Below are 5,570 nucleotides of genomic sequence, written 5' to 3' on the forward strand. Positions count from 1 at the left end.
CCTGTGAGCATGTTGAACGGTAATCTGGGGATTACCCTCAGGTCCTCTAATACCAATCCTCCCTCACTGGTCTGGAAAACCAGTGTCCAAGTTTACTGCTCCTTCTGAATTCAGTATACTCTCCTGGACTGCCACTGCATGTGAATTTGGTCTCTTGCTGCCCCGTATCTTTCAGTGCTCCTTATCAGCCTTGTTGCATGCTAGGAATTTGACAATAATGGTCTTCACCTGCTTTGAGAGATCATGAGAACTCTTAAGCTTTGGTATTGGTTTCATGCCTGGTCTCTTATAGGAAAACAAGCTGAATTTAGGATTAAGCTCTTCAGACAAGTTTGGAAACCTTACGGCTTGTTCAGTGTGGGTGGAAAATGGGGATAGGTTAGTGGGCTGAGTGGCAGACCTGAGGAAAAGAGAGTTGAGTAAGCTTTGGCTTTCTTCCAAGAGAGGAAATGGAGCAAAGTGTCCCAGGAGCCATTTGTTGCTTCTCTGGAGGAGAGGAAGGAACCCAGAGCAAGGGAATCCAGAAGTGCTTTTTACAGTGAGTCTGGAGAAGCACAGTGGACAAAAGAAGGAGGGAGGGAACTCATGTGATAAAACAAGAAAACAGAAGTTGGGGATTGAGGTTTGGGGGAAGAGGAGAGAAAGAGAAAATAAACCATTTATTTCCCATATAAGGCATGGAGAAGGAAAGAAAAGAGAAACTAACCTCAAGACTTTCATGTGCTTTATGGGGTAGGAAAGAAGCTACTAGAAGCCCAGACAAACAAAGTTGTATTTGAAATATTGATAGAAAACTGTGCTTTAACATGCTGGCATGATGCATTTGATTATCTTCTTGCTGATCCCTCAAAAGTGAAGAATTACTTTAAGAAGAGGAAAAAAAAAATGTGAACAAAAGAAAGACTCAATCTAACTGGCATAAAGGGGGTGAAAAAGTGGGTGGAAAGCTGGTTGGATGTGTCAACCAAAAAAGCGGTGAGATATGATCATAGAGAATTCAGGTTTTAAAACACAAGGAAATCATGCAGAGAGATTTTTCACACTGTCTCGTAAACAGTGTCTTTGGGTGTGCAGCATTGGCAAATTTACCCTTGTTACAGGGGCAACTTACAGTAAGTTCCCACCAAAGCCATACGCCATCTGTTTGAATTACTTAGAGGAAAGGTTCGTCTCCTTATTCCCCTTCTATTAGATGTGACAGATTAATGTCTTTGAGGGCAGATCACTGTTAGTCTAAATCTTTCTCTGGTTATGATTCCCTATAACTATAAAACAGTCACAAGGTTATGGGGTTTAAAAAGAGAGGTTTACTGCAGTTTCCAACACTGAAACTACAGGCAAGTTTCTCTCCTTGTTCTTTTTTTCTGAAGTAAATCAAAACCATACATGCACATGCACTCTACCTTCTCTCAGATATACAGACCTAGGGGTAAGAACACACGTTACAAGAGAAGCATCATAGAGTCCACAGGAACAGCTTTCCGTGAATATATACTAATGCTCCCACTGAGTCCTCTCCACTTGTTTTAAGAGCTGTTTGTTGAACATGAGTTGGTGGCATCCCTAATATTTGGGATAGAACTCTGTGCCTTCAGCAGCTCCACCAGCACTTGTTTCTACCCAGGTATCATAAAAGCTGTGTCCACGCCTCAGCTAGAAGCAGCAAGGGATCAACCGTTCAGACATCTGTTGCAAAACCTCTAGTTCAATACTTGTCAGACTCTCTCTAAACTAGTCGTTACACTCGGTTGATGAACTCAATCCTATAGTCCTTGGGTCACAACAGGAGCTGTGTAGGAGGCAGAGGGGTGCTGATATTGCTATAATTTAAGTTCCCTGCCAGGGAAATTTCTGTAAGAGTGAGCTTTGTTCACTGTATTATTTTTAAGAGTTTGTAAGAATGCTGCTGTGGTCAGTAGGAGACTGATTTAAGTTTTTCTTTGGAGTGGCTTTTACAGCAAAAAATACAGTTTCTTTAAAATAGAAACACTTTTTTTTCTACAAAAGCCCAATTCTAGATTTCTGATCACCTGTAAAATTAATAAACTAGCTTTTTACTGGAAATATTACGTTGACCTGTCTATACTACCTGAATGGGAACACCTCTTTGCTTTGCTTTTCTTTAAGTGGTCTGAGAAGCTTCACTCTGAATTGGTTCAAAACACTGTGTTGGATTCCAGGTAGTCCTTGGCTGCTCACAGAGCTGTTGTCTGATGTACCCATCCCCTTCTGCAGGACTCCAAGGGCCTTGGCCGTCCCATATGGCATTACAGCTCTCCTGGAGACCATGCTGTGCCACAGGACACCCTGGTGTGTGCTATGGGAACTGCCTTCCAGCCAGGGAGCCTGACTCAGAAGTCAGACCAGGGTTATCAGGCTGCCAAACTGCAGTGTCTGAGGCAATGCAACATTGTGGGAATAAAAGCAGTTCAGTAGTGTACTGAGTCAGAACAAAATTTCTCGGGTCAGGTCACCAAACCAAAATGAACCAACTTTGGTTTCAGTAATGTAAAAATACTCCATTTCAAATGACACAAAATACATTGGTGTTCACAAATAGGTTTCTTTCTCTCTCTCTTTTCTTTTTTTTTAAAAACTTGGGAACTTCCATTCCACAAGAATCTCTAATTTCATTTTTTCTCCCTGAATTGGGATGAGAGCAAATGTTGAAATACTGGAATTTCTTCCTTCCTGGGGAGGAAGCAGTTGATGTGTATGATCAACCAGTTTCACGGTTAGGACAGCTGACTGAAGACCTGTATGCTGGAGCTGAGCAGGTGATGGTGGGGCAGATAGGTGATGGACGGGAGGGGAACAAACAGGCAGAAGGAGAGAACTAGGAGACAGGAATGAGAAGCTTCAGTGAGGGCTAGAACAGAGGAGAAAGGAGGAGAGAGCAGAAATTTCTACTTGGCTCCCCAGGCCGTAGGAACTATGTTTTTGTGCTGTGTTATGCTCTTGGCCGTGCCTAGCTCAGCACCTTCTGCTTTGCCGAGTGACTGGCAGTCAGGCAAGCCGGTGCCACACTGAGAGCTGCTCTCAGAGCGAGCCTGAAGCACTTCATAGAGAGGGCAAGAGCTGGGTGAGGTGGAGCTGGAAGTTCACACCAGTGCACAACTACGCAGTGCTGTGTGGTTTCCCTTCTGCTCCCTGAGCAGTTGAGTCCTGTGCTAATCGAACCGGGGTGAATGCAGGACCCAAAGATGAGCATTTTTCGGTTCCCATCCAGGCTCTGAGCAGGGCGCTGCAGCCCTTGCAAGCCAGAGAATCTCTGCCACTAAGTATTTTTCTGCAAAGTAGGAAGAACGAGAATACTCTTTTCTGGTGTGACTGGGAAGGAGCCCTAGTGACTGTTCCTAACACGCTGCAGAGTGTTTATTATGCTGATGCTTTTATTATTTAACAAGTTTCTTAACTTTTTTTTTTAAATATACCAAATTGATACACTCCATCCATCAGCAATGCCCTCCAGGAATGAGTAGCTAATTAGAGAGCAGGACTTGTGAAAAGACAAACCTGGGTTATGCACAGAACAGGTTTCTCCAGTATTTATTGCCTACGTTACTGGCCAAGCTTCCTTGTAAGTAATAGTCAAATAATCGGCCTGGGTCCTTTTGTGAATGGTTTGAGTCTGTGTGGTCCTCCTTTGTTAGAGCAGCTCATGGTTTCTGAAAGCTTCTGCACCCCCTGTTCTGAACAGCAGAGCCTGGTGGCACCAGCTGCTTCTGCCTGGAACAAACATTTGCATGTGACATTAAAAAAAAAAAAAGGCAATTTCCAAATGTATTTGCTTTTCCTTATCCTCTCACTTTTCAGTCCTTCTTAAAACTCTAGAAATATTTAAAAGATGAATATATTTAGCTTTCTCTACAAACATCTTTTAAACAAGTAAAGCTTGAAGAGGAAAGAAATCTTCAGAAATAAAACAGCAGCCAGTGTTTGGAAATATTTTAACAATAGACCATATGGGAGTCCCAAACTATTAAGCTTTATTATTCAGAAGGCGGAAAATGTGGTTTGATATTCAATTGATATACAGCATAAATGAGAGCCGCAAACTCGGCTCCCTTGAGCTGGGATTCAGATGTTCTCTTGAATATAATAACTAACACTTTGGCCTAGTTCCACAGAATGCATCCAGCCTGCTGATCACAAGCCAAAAAACTGTAGGCTTTTTTTTTCCCTTCCCCTCTCTTCTCCAAAGTACTTTCCTCTCCTGCCAGGGTGAGCTTTTGGCCTGAATATAAATCTCCTGATATTAAATGCATATAGAAAATGGGGAGGATGCTCATAGCGCACAGCAGTAGAGCTGTGTGTGTGTGTGCATGTGTTTGTTTTTCTTCTGCTTTAATGATAAGGTTTTCCCTTTGTGATGTGCTGTCAGGGGCTTACGTTGGTCATCTGAGGTGGGAGCTTCTTTGTTCCTGTTTCACTGTTTGTTTCTTAGTGCTGTGGGAGCAGGTGAACATCTTTTGGGGTTATTACTGTGAAGTGGTGCCAGAGACCATGGGAGTGTGGAATTTGCTGGAGAGGGAAACTGGAAGTGGTTTCAGTTTCTTTTTTTTTTTTTTTTTTTCCCCCTCCCTGATTTGACTTGCATAGATTTATAATTGCCCTTTCCCCTTTCTATCATGTCTCTCTTAACTTTCTCTCCTATGGGGAAAAGAACCCATAAAAGTTGCTTATAAAATATTACATACATTGACTAACATTGCCTACGTGTAAAGGGAGACTGACAGTTACACTGATACTGCGACCAAGTAATGGCAGGCTGGATCCTCTGCTGTTTTTTGACACAGGATCCCCAATTCACTCCATGGACGGGATGGACCAGCCTTGTCAGTGTGAATGTGGGAGGTGTGGTATGAATAAGGAGTTGCAGGGACACAAGAAATGGTCTTGCGGGTCTGGCAGTTGAATGCTGCCCTGAAATACTGAGTTCTGTGCTTTTTCGGAGAGGTCCTTTGAGATGCCAGTATTGTCCTTGGAAATGACTGAACTATGTCCACTGAAACGTTCTGCCCTGTGCCACTCACCACAACCCGAGTGCCTGGGCACAGACCTCAGGCATGGAAAATCATGCAGATGGTGATGTTTGACGGTCAGGTATACCACATCAAGTCATACTCCTAACAGCCTAGAAGCAACCTTAATAGTGTATATTTTGGTTTTTTTCCCTTCCTATAACACATGCAACATGAGATGGCTTTGTATATATATTAAGTTGTAGGTGTTCAAGATTTTTCTCAAATTTTTGTGCTGCAGGACTTGACCAGTCTCCATAAGTAACTCTCCCCCTCAGTTTTGTGACAGACATCCTCGGCTATCCTAGCTATCCCCTGTCTTTTCCAGTCTCCATAAGTAACTCTCCCCCTCAGTTTTGTGACAGACATCCTCGGCTATCCTAGCTATCCCCTGTCTTTTCTAGCTTCTCAGAATCAGAAATTAACCAAAGAACATTTTCTGTGGTCTGTGATTTCCCGAGTAGGCTAGGAGACTCCATCATTAAGCTATCTGAAGTGTGATGAGCCCAGGGAAAAGACTTTTGCTTCATGTGTAAGTCCAGGAAT

The sequence above is a fragment of the Phaethon lepturus genome, unplaced genomic scaffold (assembly GCF_000687285.1).
Source record: "Phaethon lepturus isolate BGI_N335 unplaced genomic scaffold, ASM68728v1 scaffold20596, whole genome shotgun sequence".
NCBI classification, from domain to species: Eukaryota; Metazoa; Chordata; class Aves; order Phaethontiformes; family Phaethontidae; genus Phaethon; species Phaethon lepturus.